Source organism: Protopterus annectens, chromosome 14.part0 (genome assembly GCF_019279795.1).
Source record: "Protopterus annectens isolate FY-2018-M chromosome 14.part0, PAN1.0, whole genome shotgun sequence".
NCBI classification, from domain to species: Eukaryota; Metazoa; Chordata; order Ceratodontiformes; family Protopteridae; genus Protopterus; species Protopterus annectens.
In genome coordinates, this window is record NC_056748.1 from 414,780,106 (window position 1) to 414,798,995 (window position 18,890).

The 18,890-nt window shown below is 39.1% G+C and overlaps 1 protein-coding gene across 1 annotated transcript in view; it reads left to right on the plus strand.

The window, feature by feature from the left end:
- ADAM12 (ADAM metallopeptidase domain 12) overlaps positions 1 to 18,890 on the plus strand; it is a 2,765,134-nt gene that overhangs the window by 2,133,138 nt on the left and 613,106 nt on the right. The window lies entirely within an intron of this gene.

An 18,890-nucleotide genomic window follows, 5' to 3' on the forward strand; every position in this document is an offset into this window, starting at 1 on the left:
AACCAGCCTCACATAATGCTACCACTCCACTGAATCAAACACATAAACACACAAAGACATACTCGGAGGCTCTGAGTAAAAATTTACCTAAACAGCAGAGGCCTCCAAAGCAGACACCCAAACAACTGCTACCTCAAGACACCCCACAAGCAACACATAAACCACAAAAGCAGTGTGCAAAGCAGTCACAGCCCTTAAGGCCAAATACAACACCAAACATACTTGTCATAGGTGACTCCATAGTCAGACACACTGACGTTCCACTCACCAGGCTGAACAAGGAGAGGGTCACAGTAAGCTGCCTATCGGGCGCTAGAATCCGCCACATAACACAAGCACTCGGGTCACTCCACGGCAAGTACAAATATGACACAATCATTGTCCATGCTGGTGTGAACGACCTGACACGTACCTCCCTGGACTACATGAAAAGAGACATAGAGGAGCTCTCTGATTATGTAGCCCAGGCAGGTATGACCCTAACCCTGAGCAGTATCCTTCCTTCACCAAGAATGATGCCACAATATAGAGACAAGATGATCAGCTTTAACAATTGGCTTAATGTCTGGTGTCATTCAAAGGGGATCCAGTGTCTGTCTGCCTGGGATGACATGCTTGACAACCCACGCTGCTTCGCAAGGGACGGCTTGCACCTGTCACCCCTGGGATTCCGGATATTGGCTAAGGCTCTTGCCACCCCCATAGTGCCTTTTTTAGGCAAGGTTCAAATTCTAAACCTACCACCCTAGAAAACAAAAATGGGAAGAAACTGAGGGTAATGCTGCTCAATGCCAGAAGTCTAAATCTCAAAATGCACGCACTCGAGGCCCTTCTCAGTATGGAGAACATCGATGTCTGTGCTGTAACTGAAACCTGGTTCAAGGCTCCTGAGAGCACCCCGGCACTATTAGGTTTTACCTCATATCATGCGTTCCGGCCCCAAAACCCGGACCACACCACAAAAGGAGGGGTGTATCCATATTCATAAAGGATACCCACACCTCCAGGTTGGTGGCAACGCACGAAGCTTCGGAAACCATCCAGGTGCAACTAACCATAGGCAAAACTGCTCTACAAATTATAGCATGCTACAGGCCACCCTCTCAAACTCAGGAACCCCACACAGCCTTCCTGAAGACACTGGAGGGTATAAATGTATCTCCAAACACCAACATATTGGGTGACTTCAACTACCCGAATATAGACTGGGAACATTACTCAAGCCCTAACTTTCTAGCCCAACGGTTCCTGGAGTTCATAAATTCAAATGCCATGGAACAGCTAGTCACTGTTCCCACAAGAGGAGAAAATATACTAGATCTCATTGTCACAAACATGGGGACAAAATGCTCCACACCGGAAGTATATCCCTCATTGGTGAGATCTGATCATAAACTAATCTCACTGGAAATCCACATCCCGCCCCCACCCCAAACAAAAAAGACCATAGTGAAGAACTTCTCTAAAGCAAACTTCACACTAGTCAAGACTGGTGTGGTATCCTTCAAGGCCCCTGAGCCAGAGGAAACCACAACCCAAGCTGCGGAAGCCCTTACAAATGCCTTCTATGAACACCTCCAGGACTGCATGGATCAGGCAATCCCAAATAAAACCAAGACTCTTTCCACAAAGGGCAAACATCCAGTCTGGTGGACCCCAGCCATTAACAAACTTTACAATAAGAGGAGAAAGCTATTACATGATAGAACAAAATCCATAAAAGGGAAGTCACCCTGATCATTATTAGTAAAAAATACGAGCACTCATAAAATCAACTAAGGCCAATTTTGAGAGAAAAATTGCCATGGATTCAAAGGACAATCATAAGGCCTTTTTCAGCTATGTTAGGAACCTGGGTGGAAACTCACAGATATGCTCAGAATTAGTCCAAAATGATACAAAAATCACTGAACCCACAGACATTGCCAACATACTGGCAGACAGGTTCAGTGCAAACTTCACCCCCCTCTCCCCCCCTAAAATAGAGATAACTATCCCAGCCGAGTGTAGCCTCCCGGACATCTCAAATGCGCAGGTGAAAGCTGCTCTCTCTAAAGCTAAAAACACAGCATCAATGGGACCGGATGGTGTCCCCGGCTGTGTGCTACACGAGCTAAATGAGGAATTAAATCCGAACATAAGGCAGCTGTTTAATCTCAGCCTTACCACAGGATACGTGCCCAAGGAGTGGCGTACGGCAACTGTGGTCCCACTCCACAAAGGCGGCGCCTCTACGGACCCTGGTAATTACCGCCCCATAAGCTTAACAAGTCTAGTCTGCAAAGCTATGGAGAGGATCATAATGGAGCTCATAAACAAAGATATAGGGGACTTGCAGACATTGGACCCGACCCAGTTTGGCTTTGTCAAGGGAAGATCATGCCTTTTGAACTTGGTCGACTTCTTCGAAACAGTCACCAAGGCCATTGATGAGGGAAAGGCAGTCCATACAGCCTACCTTGACCTTGCAAAGGCTTTCGACACAATACCCCACTCGGGTATTGTAGAAAAACTTACCAGCTTAAATGTAAACCCATATGTCACAAGACGGGTTGCAAACTGGCTTAAGGACAGAACCCACAGGGTTAGAGTTGCTGGCACTGTGTCAGACTCCAAGCCGGTCACAAGTGGTGTCCCACAGGGCTCGGTCCTTGGCCCCTATTGTTTGGCATCTACTTCTCAGAAGTACAGGCCAGCATGGGAGGACTTTGGCTGACAAAGTTTGCAGACGACTGCAAACTGGGCGCCATAGTGGAAAGTGCATCGGACACGGATATCCTTCAGAAGGGACTCACGGAAACAGATAGCTGGTGCCAGAGCCATGGCCTGAAGTTAAACGCCAAAAATGTATAGTCATACCCTTCGGGAAAAACAAGGTAACCCCAAGCTACCATATAGGTGGCAATCCACTAAGCACAGAAGAGGTTATCAGGGACCTGGGGACCCAGGTTGACAGTGGCCTTTCTTTTGACACTCACATTGCTAAAGTGGTTAGAAAGACCTTCTACATTGCCCACCTGATCATGAAGGGATTCACATCCAGATCTAGTGAGGTCATTGTTCCCTGTACTCTTCACTTATCAGACCAATGATCGAGTACAATGCCCCATTTGGGATGTATCCAACCCGACATCGGCAGCAATTGGAGAGACCCCAAAGTTCCTCACCAAAAGGATAAAGGGACTCCAAAATCTGTCATATGCTGCCAGATTGAAGAAACTCCAGCTCTATTCAGTCGCATACCGTCTGCTCAGAGGTGACATGTGCCTGACATACAAGGCCATGTCCAACCCGGAATTAATGGACATGCTCCACCTCAAAAAATCCAAATCCACCAAAACCACTAGAGCAAGCGACTTAAACCTTAGCACGGCTATAAATAGGACGTGCTGGAGGGATAGATTTATCACTCAGAGACTCCCTATGCTGTGGAATAAAATCCCGGTCCATGTGAGGCAGAGCACTTCGCTGACTCTGTTAAAGAGAAATCTAGACCTGTGGATGGGAGATCGTAGGTTTACCCCGGGAATCATATCTGTCTCACTGCTGGACAGAGGCACAACAAACTAATGGGCACAGTATTTTTTCATATAAGGGGTGGCGTAAGCCACAAAAATTTGGGCTAGGCTTATAAATGCCTTAGGGCAGATAGCCTAGTATAAACCTATGAACCTATGAACCTATAATCACTTTTTCTAAAATCATAAAGTAAGATAAAGTTGCAATGTAGTCATTCATATCAGCTAGCAACCCCACCTCTCCTTTTGTAGTCCTTAGCCCCAATGGGATACTTTACTGGGAAGTCTGGTTCTTCCCCACTCAAGCTCCTGACCCTGTTATTATCCTTACTGATTCCCCATAGTTCTTGATAATCTCCATGGCCAGATGTGAATCAATTAAATGAAGCATGTCTTCCTGTAGGGGCTTCCTTTGGAAATACCAAGACTCAGACTACTTTGTAAATATGGAAACAAAACTGAAGATCGAGAAGAAGGGTGACTATCAAACATCGCTCTTCTCTTTTAAAATTATTTTTTTACCGGTGGGCAGGCCCCTGATTCCAGTGATGTGGGTGCGTAATCCACCCCACACCCTCCAAACTTCTATATACCGATTTGGAGACTGCCATACCTTAGAGAAAAGGAAATATTCTGAGAAAGGACAACGTTCAAGTTAGTATATGTACGTCCCAGAGTTTTGCTCATTCTTTGTCCACATTTCAGAACTCGGCAATCTGAGTCCCAGTATTTTAAAATGGTTACCCTCTCTGGGTTTAGGAGATAAAATCATTGTTTTAGAATAGTTGCATCAGACCATAGGGATAAGAAGAACAGAGGAGGGTAACAGTCCACTGAATCTGAACGCACAGTTTTTTGTGGACTCATAAGAGTTGTACTTGAGTTATGAACATTCTGACACATGACAGAATATTTCAGTCAAACTTTAATTTTCTTTGTTTTATATTTCATGCATTTCAGCCTTGCAGACATTTTGTATTTGATTGACATATTTATGCTGGTTTATTTAAATATAAGCAATTAACTTTTAGTTCTAAAAATTAAAAAAATGACATGTTGAAAGACATTGAAATAGATTAGATATTACAAGATTTATTCATGAAAAAAACAGCATGCTGCTTAAGGAAATTGCTTTCAAGGCACTATGGATAAATATGAGAATATGTCAATCACTGAAGGAAATTTTGGAAAGTGTGAAATGGTCAAAGTATGTTTACCAAAACTACATTTGTCAACAGGAGAGTTTGCCTCTGTCTCCACTGTTGTGTGACTTCAGAGCTGGTATATATATCAGTTTGAGAGTGTCTGGGTGATGGCAAGGTTTTGGGTACAGACAGTATTGTGGTAGATGCCTGAAACAGTATGTTAAGGTACACACATACTATTGATGTGGTCTAGTTCTGAAACAAAGTTATTACATACCTCAAAAGCAGAGGAAACTCTTACAAGGCAAATGGAGACTTTAGCAGGAAGAAATAAAAATTGGGGGACCATGTCAGGTATTTCTAGCAGACCTTAATCTGTGCATATTTAAATGCAGTCATTTTATAGTGCAACTGTACATTAGTCAAATCTGCTGCTAGCAGAGAAGGTGTCACTACACGGTGTATGACCTTCTAAACATCACTAGGAGCTATTTTAGACTAGCTTTTTAATCAGGAGTTGATTGACTGATTCTACCAGGAAAAGGAAGTGGTACAAGCTATATGTGAAATATAAATCCTACTCCACACTGAACAAACCATTTCATAATGTAAATGCTATAATTAGTCCACACTGAAAAAAACCCTTTCATAATGTAAATCCTATAATCACTCCACACTGAACAAACCATTTCATAATGTAAATCCTACAATCATTCCACACTGAACAAACCATTTCATAATGTAAATCCTATAATCCTTCCACACTGAACCAACCAGTTCATAATTTAAATCCTATAATCCCTCCACACTGAACAAACCATTTCATAATGTAAATCCTGTAATCACTCCTCAATGAACAAACAATGTCATAATGTAAATCGTATAATCACTTCACACTGAACAAACCATTTCATAATGTAAATCTTATAATCACTCCACACTGAACAAACCATTTCATAATGTAAATCCTATAATCCTACCACACTGAACAAACCAGTTCATAATGTAAATGCTGTAATCACGCCACACTGGACGAACCAGTTCATAATGTAAATGGTATAATCACTCCACACTGGATGAACCAGTTCATAATGTAAATGCTATAATCACTCCACACTGAACAAACCATTTCATAATGTAAATTCTATAATCACTCCACACTGAACAAACCATTTCATAATTTAAATGCTATAATCAGTCCACAATGAACAAACCATTTCATAATGTAAATCCTATAATCACTCCACACTGAACAAACCATTTCATAATGTAAATCCAATAATCCCTCCACACTGAACAAACCAGTTTATAATGTAAATGCTGTACTCACTCCACACTGGACGAACCAGTTCATAATGTAAATAATGTAAATGGTATAATCACTCCACACTGGACAAACCAGTTCATAATGTAAATGGTATAATCACTCCACACTGGACGAACTAGTTCATAATGTAAATGCTATAATCATTCTACACTGGACGAACCATTTCATAATGTAAATCCTATAATCACTCAACACTGGATGAACCAGTTCATGGTGAATGCAGTGTCTTACAGAAGTATCTGGAGCATTTTCATTTCCATATGGCAGACATTGTTGTGAGTAGCCTTGATGGTGATATCCTAAACCTCCTGGCTGTTACATGTTGTACGGCTGAAAATGACAGAAAGTTCCCCAGGACACGAGCAGTAGAGAAAACAGCCATGGAACTGTTTTACAAAATACCATAGATCCCATGAGTACATTTTGCAGTTGACTATGCCTACACAAAAAACCCCTCCACTGAATATGTGGATAAATATGTATAATGTTATTTTATATATATATATATATATATATATATATATATATATATATATATATATAGATCTAGGACTATTGAACGAAAAAGCGCTTTCATTAAAGTGCATTAAAAAAAAATCTACTTTTATGCAGGGGAGCAAGCCCCCCTGCACCCCCCACACTCCCCCTACTTTAATATTCTCACTCCGAGATTGCACTACAGTGAGGAAAAGGGAATATTCCCTTATCCGCACTGTAGTATGATCTCCGCAACAGTCATTCCCCCACAACTCCCTCTAACTGCAGGCATACTTCCGCAAAAGTGCTTTTTCAGTAAAAGCACTTTCGCGGAAGTATGCCCGGCTGTTTGTGCTTCTGTGAAAAGTTTTTTTGGGGATCAGTACCTATCCCATATATATATATATATATATATATATATATATATATATATATATATATATATATGTTGTTGTTGTTGGTCTTTCAGCTTTTTCTCTGTAAGAGGTCGCCACAGCAAAACTCTGGTCCGCTAATGATTGGCAGTAGATTTTTATGAAATGCCGAGGTGCCAGCTCGATGCCCAACCTTTAACGAAGGCACGCCCATTTACGCAGGCATGTCTTTCGAACACTACCTAACCGCAGGGAGGACATGCAGCCTTCACACAGAAGGCACTCCCAAGCCTATAAATATATATATATATATATATATATATATATATATAAAATGTTATTCAGATGGCGTGCTCCTATCTGAATTATTATCTTGGATGTAGAGCAGATAATATGATACTTCAGCTGCTGTCCATTCACAGTAATAATGTACATTATCAATGTATTTGAAGAACCTGTGCTTCTGCTGTTCAAAGCCACAAGGAAATCTAATAGGTATGGATATGGCCACTGCATGTATATCAATTATAATGTAATGTACAATATGTGTCAGTAAATTAGATACCAAGTGACAGTGGCTATGACATGGTTTATAACGCCCGTCTTCCAAATATAGTTGTCTGCATCATACGTTAGTTAGCAAGGACAGTGACAAAGCATCCAATTAAGTTGATGAAGTCAGTATTCTGGTACCTGAACACACCTGAGGGTGTAACCCAATGCAAGTTACACAAAATATCTTGGATGGTCACTGGTAGTGCTACCCTGTACAATGACTAAAACCAACACTAAAAAAGACTTGACTTCTAGGAATACATTTTAGGCTACAAAACAATGTGGTTTTCCTGTTCCAACTCACAGCTTTGGGATGACAGATTGGTTCCAAAAAATACTGAATCAATTGAATACCAAAACAAGAGAAATTATTCATGTTTTTACATGTACAAATCAGTGTATATTAAAATTATGTATTCCTCGCTGTAAAGGAGGTATGAGCCTCCCTGACATTGATTACATGTATAGATCTGCAATCATGGGATGGCATACATATCTGCTAACGTCATCAGATCCAAACAGGGTGAAAGTTTTAAAACATGAGGAGAAGTGTAAGATGACATCTTTACTTAGTTTAACAGAAGCATTTTGGAATAAACCAGGAACAGAAATCAAATCAGAAACAGACAAAAATCAACTAGCAACTGGATGTGTCAGAAAAATAGAAGAAAGAATAAGGAAAAAGATCAGATGAAAAGAAAAACGAATGGAAAATCCACAAATACAGTGGCCAAGTACAGAGACCTCCTGGAACAACCCCATGTTGACTAAGATTTGACACATGAATAGTTAAGGGGAGGTGAACTGAAACCAAAAGATGGAAGGTTAATAATGGTGGTCCAGGATCGTGGACTATGTACTTGTTTGTTTACAAAGTCAATTGAAAATGATGAGAAAGAGACAAATGCAGTTTCTGTAAAAAAAGAACTGGAAACAGTTGCAAATCTTGTTGCTAGGTGTGATGCACTCGCAGCAGAGGGGACTATACACTGAAAGGCAAAATAACGTGACAAGATTGCTACACAGGGCATTGTGCATACAATACAATACATATGTAGTTGAGAGAATTATTGGAAACATGAACTAGGATGCATGCTAGAGAATGGCGATGTTTATATGTCATGGGATCACCCATTGCCAGTAGATGAAAATTAGATGCCAGAAAAGCAGATATAGTAGTCCATGATAAAAAGACAAATGTTGCATTAATTATCGAAATTTCTCTGTCCAGTGATTATAGTGCCTTATTTACAGATATGCACAAAGTCATGAAATACCAGGATTTACAAACAGAAATGGGTTTGATAAAAACAAAGAATTTAGTTGTACTTAAATATATTAGCAATGCATGTAACTCCATATGAATTACAGAAGGAGGCAATTGTGTGCACATTGTAGATGCTAAGAAAGCACTCATAACTAACTTCAAAGATTGAAATAATACTTATTTCATGAACTCAAATCATACCCTGACTTAAGAATGGGATCCATTCCCATCATGGTATTAGAAACCCAAAACAGTTGGAAGAATTCAACTAGGAGAAATACAGTGACTTATAAACATGGTAACCTCCTTGTCAGAGTGTTGAAGTTCTGTCACCACATATCGAAGCACCCAATCCAGAAAATCAGTTGGACAAGGATGATGTCACTGAGAAAGCAGTGCAGGAGGAAAAATATTAAGGTACAAAAGGACAGTGTGAAACTAATAATCAATAAGAAACACTTCAGTAATGGCTTCACATGGACAGGAAGCAGTGTCGCAAATGAAATATCCAAAAAACAGTTTATCAAGCGCTTTCATCTCATAAAAGAGACTTCATCAGAATCACAGTCACTAATTCATGCTCTAATTTATAGTTAGGCAAAGGGACACTACTGGCTTATACAACTACAACATTTCCAGCCTGTTAAAATCAAAAGTAAAGTATAAAAAACAATTCTTAAGTAAAATTAACGTATTAAATAAACACATCCTTGCACAATTCTTGTGAAATATAAAAAATAAAATATACATCATAAGTTATTAATTGATTTTAGTCCTTGTTCCAACCAATTTTTTGTAATCTAACATTTATGTTCCTTTTCTTGTTTTTAACTTTAAACGTAACTACTAACCCCCCAAATCTGCCACTAATTGAAAAACTAAAAATCTCAAAATCATAGCTTAGCTGCTCTCATTTTCAGAACTGGATCAACAAAGGACAGCGTGCCCAGTAAGGCTAGATGTATAAAACACAGCAACATCTGGAAGACAGCATTGTACAGTGATATGCCACACATATACAGAGCACAAATATTATGATATCCACATATGAAATGTTGGCATTGCAGGATCTACACACAGCATAATATCTTCATATATCAAAAACTGTTTTCAGATGCAACCATACTATTAACCCAAAGTGTAGGTTAGACATGAGACAACCATCATCATTTTGACAGGTAGCAAAATACACAGGACAGCTGTAGGTATGCACTTTCATAACAGTGTGCAATCTAGGACATGCATTGCAATCACATCCTGCATCTTATTCAAGAATGGTTAATCTTAGAGATATGTCCTGACTATGAGTTACTGTCTTTTGACCCCAGCAAAGAACAAGCTTGCGTATTTTACCAACAAGTTTGATGCACAGTGGTGCAAAAATGCTCAACACAAGATACTGTGAAGGGCAAATGGTATGTGTTGCAGACATATTGCAGCAATGGTATTTTACAATTGAATACTTGGTGACATAACTAAATTAATTTTTACTACTTATGCATCCACACCATTGGTACAGTCGACTGCGTACTAGATTGATATTGACTGACATTCATTATGGAGTATTACACTTTCAGCCTTTATTAGATATTGTGACTATTTGACAATATATGCTTTTGAGTTCAGGGTCTTGTGGGATGTCATTGATTTCTGTTACACTGGCTAGCTCTCTAGTTCTCTGCCGATTTGTAATATACGCAGAGCTGTCCACAGATCGGTACCATATCTCCTTTTCAACAGAAGTGCTGTTTAGTGTCATCCCAATGTCTTGGAATCAAGCCCTGTGCTGTAATAGGAAGGGGAAAAAGAGAAAGGACTGCAAACAGTGCAACATATAGCAGAATCTGTTCCCTGGTTGTAAATAGCATAGTTGCTGCTATAACACATTGCATGTGTATATATAATGTGACACCACAGTAGATTGCAGTTATTGTTGGAATAGTACACTAGTAGGAGGAGCCATTGTGCAATACTGCATGTTCTACTTTTTAATCATGTGCGTACTGCTGGGTAATTGCCGTAGCTGAAAGCAGTACATGTTGTATTACACTGTGTGCCTTACACTTCTTGGGTACACTTGCCATATGGAAGGCATGAAAGGATGTGGAAGGAAACATCATATGCCTTACTGTATATGGACTGACTGTCTGGCTGTCCATGCATATGATGCCTCCCTTAATTTTCAGTCAAAATAATGGAAACTCCACTCAGAACCAAAAGGACAAAAGAAGAGATAGTAGGTAGAAAGCAAAAACTGTTTAGATAGCATAGTATGCCCATTTCCCCATGTACTGAATATTTTATTCTATTATTTATTTTACTTGTATTTGTTTTCCGGGGCATATAAGCTGCTGGTACTCATTAATCAACAGCTTATTTTCCCACTCATGAAAGAATTGCATTATCTGTGACTCATGCATTCTTGTACTCCATCATTGTTTTTGCCCTTGTTAGGTGGACAGAATTTTGTGTCTCATTGCTTAATATTATTGTTGATCACAACACAAGCTCAGCATTTCAGTATAATAATCTTTTAGTATAAGTAAGCTAATTATTCACTTGATTTGGGATAATTCTGCTAATTAATGCACTAAGATCGGATTTCATAATGGACTCCATTTACCTGTGATGTTCTACACAGATCAGTTTTGGTTGCCTATCACTCACTTTGTTTTTGTGGTCATTATTCAGGTGAATTATGTTGTACTTTCCCAGACCAAGTTTACAGATGACTATAAAATAGGCACTGCTGATGGGTTTCTATAGGATACAAGTATGATTCATAGTTATTGACTTGTATATTGGACTGGTGTGATACAATATCACTTATGTATAAATACATCCATACAGAATGTTGAAAGATGATGGAATAGGAGGATCGAAAGGCAAATGGAAGTGAAGGTTCCCAAACATCTACCCAAGTGTATCTTAAAAGTTAATGGATAACGAGGGCAAGACAAGATATATTTTGTTGGTAGTGATATTCTTTTACAATGGTTATCAGATGGGGGTGAGGAACAGCATAGAGGCAGCAGAGATATACCCAAATTTAACATTAATGTATCTAAACTCACAAGAAATGGTAGGCTCAGGCCTTAATTGGAGTATCACAAAAGGTAGTAAACATGCACATATAGTGGTCCTTTTGGGAAAATACCCTGGTACAAGAGGCAGTGCATAATGTTATAAGATGAACCACAGCTTTATTGGGTGATCCAAGGAACTGGAAGGCTTAGTATCCTTCCCAGAAGTGCTGATAGTGCCAAGGCCATCAGAAAGAGAAACTATGGACAAGCATAGCTAAAGATCAACAGAATGGGGGGGGGGGGTGCGCAAAGGGAAGAAACACATAACATTATTAAAGAAATGTCTGGGACATCACGTAGGAGGAAAAGGTAGAATTTGCTGGAACCAGGCTAAACAAAGGGTGGTTGTAGCCTTGTTCCACCTAACATGGATTGTATATTTAAATGCAATCTGTTTATTATTGTATAGCACTCCTACGGAAATCAACTTGTATCAACCACTCTTGATTGTATTACCCACTTGGTGTTTCTAAAACTCCATTTCTACTGTTAGGAAACTGATAATTTTTTCTGTGTAAATTCTTTGTAATTTTTATAGCTCTAATGGAGCTTTTCTCCCCCAGTCCTCTGCTGAAAATAGACCTGAGAGCCCAGACCCCAGTAAAAAAAGGCAATAAATAAATGTATTAGGCATATAAAACCAATGCTTCCTTTATAAGTAAGCTGGGGTAGAGGCAAGGAGGATATAAAAAGAAAGAGAGAGTCAATCAAAGAGAACCATATGGATAACACAATTTATTTTATTTATTTTATTTTACATTTGTTGACCGGGCTAGTCCAGCTGGATATATATCCATTTTCAGTAGAGGCCCGGGGAGAAAAGCTCCACACAGATATACAAAAGTATAAAAAATATTCTTACATGGTAAATATAGGGTTAATAAACCAAATAAAACAGGTAATTATTACATTTCAGAGATCAAAACACTTAAGAAAAGTAACAGTGAACATAATATTGCTTAAGTAAGCTAAAACAGATATAATACAGTAAGAGTTATGTACAATAGTTCACATCAGGTTGAAGGATTTAAGCAATAAGTAGATTAGAGTTTAAATAGTGTCAGTCTTAATTACAAGACTAAGTATTTAAATGTTTGGAAGTTTAGTTAGAAGAGGAAAGAAACAGGGGTGAAGACGGTTGTTAGTCAGGGTTACTACAAGGGCATAGCCAGTGCATTTGGAGGTGTTTTTTAAGTTTTTCTTTAAAGAGTGGCAAGGATGTAATTAGTGTTAGTTCATTGGGTAACAGGTTCCAGTTTTTTCCTACTGTGTTAGTAAACAGAGAGTCACCAACTGTATTATTAGACTTTGTTAAGCTAGCAAGGAGTTTGCTCGAAGAACGTAAGGAGTTCAGATTATTATATGGGATTAAGAGTTTTGAGAGTATAGAGGTATTATTGGGTTGGTAAAATATTTTGTGGCCAATTGTGAGTTGGGGGATTATCAGATGGTTTTGGAATTCCAGCCAGTCTAGTTTCCTAAGATTAGTACAGTGGTGAGTTCTAAAGGGATTGCCAGTAGCGAATCTGGCAATATTATTGTAGAAAGTTGCTAATTTGTTGAGGGTAGTTTTCTTAAGGTTGGTAAATATAGGTGAAGCATACAGAAGGGGTGAGATTAGGTGGGAGTGAGCAATCTTGGCTCTGGCTGCTGAGGTTAAAAAAGGTTTTATTGTATATAAGGATCCTATTTTTCTGTTAACTATTTTTAATGGTGTTGTTTATATGGTGATCAAATGAGAGATTATTGTCAATGGTTATTCCTAAAAGTTTGGTGGTAGAGTCAGGGAAAATGACAGTACCATTATTTGAAGAAATTGAGAAGTCTAAAGGGGAGGACCTAGTAATGGGTATAAAGAGAAGGAGTTTTGTTTTTTTAGCATTAAGGAGGAGGCAGCGTTTGGTAAACCATGTTTCTACAGTGTTGAAAACATTTTGAGTAAGAGAATATAGTTCAGTTGGAGTGGTTGCTGAGCATATTAGTGTGGAGTCATCTGCATATTGAATACAGGTGGCTTGAGGAATTACTGCATGGAGATCATTAATAAATAAAGAGAAAAGAAGTGGTACAAGAATGGAGCCCTGAGAGACCCCAATGGTGACAGGTAAAAAGGAAGAAATTAGATTTTCCCAGAGAACTGCCTGTTGCCTATTGCTGAGGTATGATCTAAACCATTTAATAGCCAGAGAATCACAGGAGAGAGATTCAAGAATATTGATTAGGAGGGTATGGTTAACCATGTTGAAAGCTTTAGAGTGGTCAATGAAGAGTGCAGATGAGAGTTTGTTTTTGTTGCGGTTTCTATTGATGGTATCTGTAAAGGATAGGAGGGCAATAGTGGTACTATGTGATGGCCTAAAGCCATGTTGACAGCTTGCTATTAAGTTATGTAGAGAGAGATGATGTAAAAGTTGTTGAATGCATTTCTCCATAATTTTTGCTAAGGGTGATAAGAGAGCAATTGTCTGATAGAGTAATCATTAGAGTTCCCACCTTTATGTAAGGGAATAATATGGGAGAATTTCCAAATATCTGGGATGGTTCCTTCTTGGAATGTCCTATTTATAAGTATAGATATAGGCTAGGCAATTACTTTGGCTGCTTTTTGGAGATATTGGGAAGGAAGTTCGTCAGCAGATAGAGTACATGGCTTAAGTTTATGAATAAATTTATAGATGAGAGAAGTAGAGATGGGTTGTAGTCTGAAGATAGAGGAAGAGTGTGGTAAGTTGATGGGAAGGCTTGAGTTTTCAGAGATAAGTTTCCTAGCTAGGGATTGTATAGTCTCAGTGAAGAAAGAGTTAAATGTATTGGCAGTTTGATGGGGAGTATTTGGATCTGCATCTAGTGGGGTGGGTGTTCGGGAGTTACCTGGGGAAAGGAGCTTATTTATGCAAGACCAGAACTTTTGAGGATTATTTTGATGAGTTTGTTGAAGTTTACAGTAGTAGTTTTTTGTCTAAGTATTGCCTTTTTTGTACTATTTCTAAGCTGCCTAAAATGGAGATGATCAGAGCTATTTCTATTAGATCTCCATTTGGCCCAGTCTTTGTTCTAAAGTAGAATTTGATTTCTAGTTTCATTCGAGAGCCATGGGGCTGGGTTGGACTTCATTCTGATTGATCGTTTAGGAGCATGCTTATCAAGAATAGATAAGAATGTAATGTTAAAATACTTTACAGCCTCTTCAAGTGGAAGGGATTTTAAAGGGTTCCAGTTGCATGCTCTGAGTTCAGTTTGAAATAATTCTGCGTTAAAGTATTTGGTAGAGCATGCAATCCTAAAGGTGGGGAGGTTTGGAAAGTCTTTCTTTTCTCTTGTGATGTAGGTCAAAGAATGATCACTTACATCATCTGGCAGGGTTCCTACTTTGTAACTTTGTTTAACTTTGTTTATGAGTATCCAGTCTAAGGTACTCTCTTTTTTATTAAGTTTGTTAATTCTTGTAGAGGTTACGGTTTGGGTAAAGCCATGGAGGTTGATATGAGAGGTAGGATTTTCAGCACTAACACTTTTCTAGTCAATGTTAAAGTCGCCTAGTATTATCGTTTCTTGGGGGTAAGTAGAAGACACCCAGCTAAGAAAAACCTCTAATGTAGTTGTATTATTGCCAGGTGGTATGTAAATACAAATAATGTATAAAGATTTGTTAGTGTTGATTTGGAGCTTAGTTATGAGGACTTCTGCGTTGCTATCCTGGGTTGGATAAGATGGTAGGGTAGAGATGTGAAGTCCATTTTTAAATAGAATTGCTACTCCACCACCTTTATGTTTTGTTCGGTCTAGTCTCACTATATTGTAGCCTTGGGGAATAATTTCATTGTCTTTTGTTTCTGGTTTTAACCAAGTCTCAGTGAGGCAGAGGATGTCAAAGGAGTGAATATCTAGGAGGGCATGAAGGTGAGGTACTTTATTATTGATGCTTTGGATATTCAGATGCCCTATTAGGAGAGAGCTATTGAGTTTAGAGTGGGTTGTTTGGATTGTAGGGTTTGTTGGGCCTGGGTTAGGGTGGATGTCACCATCTTTTAAGGAGGGATTATTTAGTTTTGTTACTGAATTGTTTCTAAGGTAAGATTGAATTTTCAAATTTTTTTCTGAGGGTAGGTTATGTTTAATGTGGGAGAGTCTGTGGTATTTAGGTAGGTAACTGGGAGTGGAAGTTATGTTAGAATGTCTATTAAGGGATATGTGTGTGTAAATTGTAGTTTGTTTGTGGGAATGGTTAAGCTGGAAATAGTGCAGTTTTTCAAAGGAGGTAAGAAGGTAGGCTGAGAAGAGGGTAGTTAAGAGTATAACTGTAAGTGTTAGCTTAGCTAGATTAGGGAGAGGCATCTATGAGGAAATAAAATAAGAACTCAAGTGTAGGGATAAAAAGAGGGAGTAAGATGTGGAGGAGAGGAAGATATGAGGATACAAGAAGAGAAGAGAGGGGGCACTAAGATATAAGAGTTAAGAGTAGGAGGATATAGTAGAGGTACCCTAAGGAGTGGCTTATTGTGAGTGATTGTTAGAGTGTAGGGGTGTGGCTGATGTATATGGGTAGGGTGAAGTATGGGATTGGTTGGAAGAGTGAGAGGGTGTGGTTAGGGAAGTATAAGTGTAGAACCCCTGAGGTGGATGGGAATTGGGGGTAGGATAGGGGAGCGGAGTGAGCCTGTAGGGCGAACAGAGCGGGTTACAGCTGAGAGGCAATCAGTTATGGAGAGAGACTGAGTTCTACAGGCATAAGAAAGGTAAGAGACATAAGCTGTTACTGAGTAGCAGAGAAAAAAAGGAGATCAACGGTATAGCTGTTCTGGGGGGATAATAATGTACGATAGTTGTACAACAGAGAGAGAGATTATTATAAAAAGTGCCAAAGGCAGGAAAGGAAGTTTATACAGAGAGATAATAGAGGGGGCCAGTAGCAAAAAAAAAAGTGGTGATAGTCAAAGGTTTCTATTTAGTAAAAACTTCCAGACTTACCTGGGATAATTCCCATTGTCAAGCACTCATGGGGTGGGGGGTAAGTACATAAATAGAGAGTACAAGCACTGAATCAGAGTCTAGCTGGTCTACAGAGCTAGCTGGTTTCTACAACCAGTGGAAGATGGTATTCCAAAGCCTAAGATCTGCTGCCCTCTAGTGGATAATGAAGGGAAAACATGAAATCCACTAGGGATAGTAGGTGGAGGGGGAATAAGTTAATAAAGAGATGGTAGGAGGGGTAGGTCCACGGATGTTCTGGCCCTCACAAAATAGTTTAAAATGTAATGCAGTCACTAGTAATTTAAAGTAATCGCACTCACAAGGTTAAAATTAAATCATACATATACTGTAGGATAACACCTACACTGTGAGGCTGAATGTAGAGGGTCCAGGTAGATCCTGAGGGCTTCTAGGATTGAGTTTCCCTACTATTCAGTAGGATATCATTAGCCTTACAAGGTTTCAAATAGAGGGACCGGCTGTGTCTCCACACAGGACTTAGAAACTGAAAAATGAGACGGAAAGAAATATTAAATAATTGTTAGCTAGCTAGGTTAAGTACTACGCAGGAGTGGAATGAAAAAGTGTAGAGGAGGAGTGCTAGTCAGAAATTGAGTGGAGTGTAAGGATGCAGTGAGGTATTAGCACAGAGTGTAACATACAGTAAGGTAATTTGCGTAGGTATTCAGCTTATATAATCAAATACATTACCTTTGTATGGCTCAGAAAAACAATGCATATATATCTACTACAGTAAGGTAATTTGCACAAGTATTCAGCTTATATAATCAAATACATAACTTTTGTATGGCTCAGAAAAACAATGCATATATATCTACTACAGAAGACAATGTGTGGTTACAAGCTATAAAACAGCATTAACTAATGAGACTAAAGACTAACTAATAAATAAATAAATTAAATAAAATTAGTTTAACCTGTTAAAGAAAAAAAAAATAAACCAAGTCATAGCACAGTAATACAGCCCATACAGTCATATCAAAAAAGAATGTCAATTATAGCAATCCATAGTACCAGCAGCACAAATAGCCCATTGAATAATTATTAAATAGCACTTGGGTAAAGCAAGTGTAAGTCTCAGGGCCTGATCCCAAGATTAAAATAGGCTAAAGCAAAATTATGCAGCGCTATGGTTAGGGTGTTCTTTTATGCTGCGAGAAGCTCGCAAAGACTGTAATAGTCAAAATATTATAGCCAAAAAAAGTGGGATAAGGCTGGTTTACACATCCACAGAAGTAAAAAGAAAGTAAAAGTAGTGCGATTAGCTTGACCAGGCTACAGGATCAATAAATTAATTGAGTAGCAATCCTGGAATGCCGGTTAGGAAGCCACAGGGGAGAAATTAAACCCTTTGTCAAAATTAACGTAACCCAGCTATCCCAATGCCACAGCATAAGCAGGTTATCCAGAAACTAAAAAGAGAGATAAAATCACCGCCAACACAGGGGTAATATGATAAAGTGATAGCCAGCAAGTTGAGAGTTGTCAAACCTTAACGGCTAGCAGAGGGAACACAGTAGGGGGGCTGAGGGCTAGGGTAAGAGTAACAATGGTTGTTTCGCCCCACATGTAGTTTTATGGAGTTTAAACTATGTCTCCGGTACTGCAGAGAGGGAGGAGAATACCCTTAGCGTGGGGATTTTGCACTATAAGAGTGAAAAAAAAAAATGAATGAACGAATGAGAGTAGAGAGGCATGGAGGAAGAGCATAGAGAAAAGCAAAAAGTTAAGGTGGAGATTTTTCCTGATTAATGAATAGAACTTGGGGAGAAAAAATGGGCAACCTGTAAGTTGCAATGGTGACCCGAGAAGCAGATATGCTGGGGAATCCTGAAGACATAGACCAAAAGTAAGAGGAACTGACCGTGTGAATAACAACATGCAGACTTGTAGTGAAAACAGCAGAAGCTGCAGTACAGCAGGAAAGGGATCAGATGGAAATCAAAGGAAGAAGATGGAAAAAGGGGATGCTCCATTGTCACTGTGGTAGTGTTATCAATAAACCAAGCAATGTCAAAGGCCAGTAGATGAGTATATATTACCCTCCAAATGTTAACAATAAAAAGAATGGAGATGTATGGGAAAGTACAACAGATGGGAGAACCAGTGATCATGGGGTACCACACCACATTTAGACTTAAGCATGCTA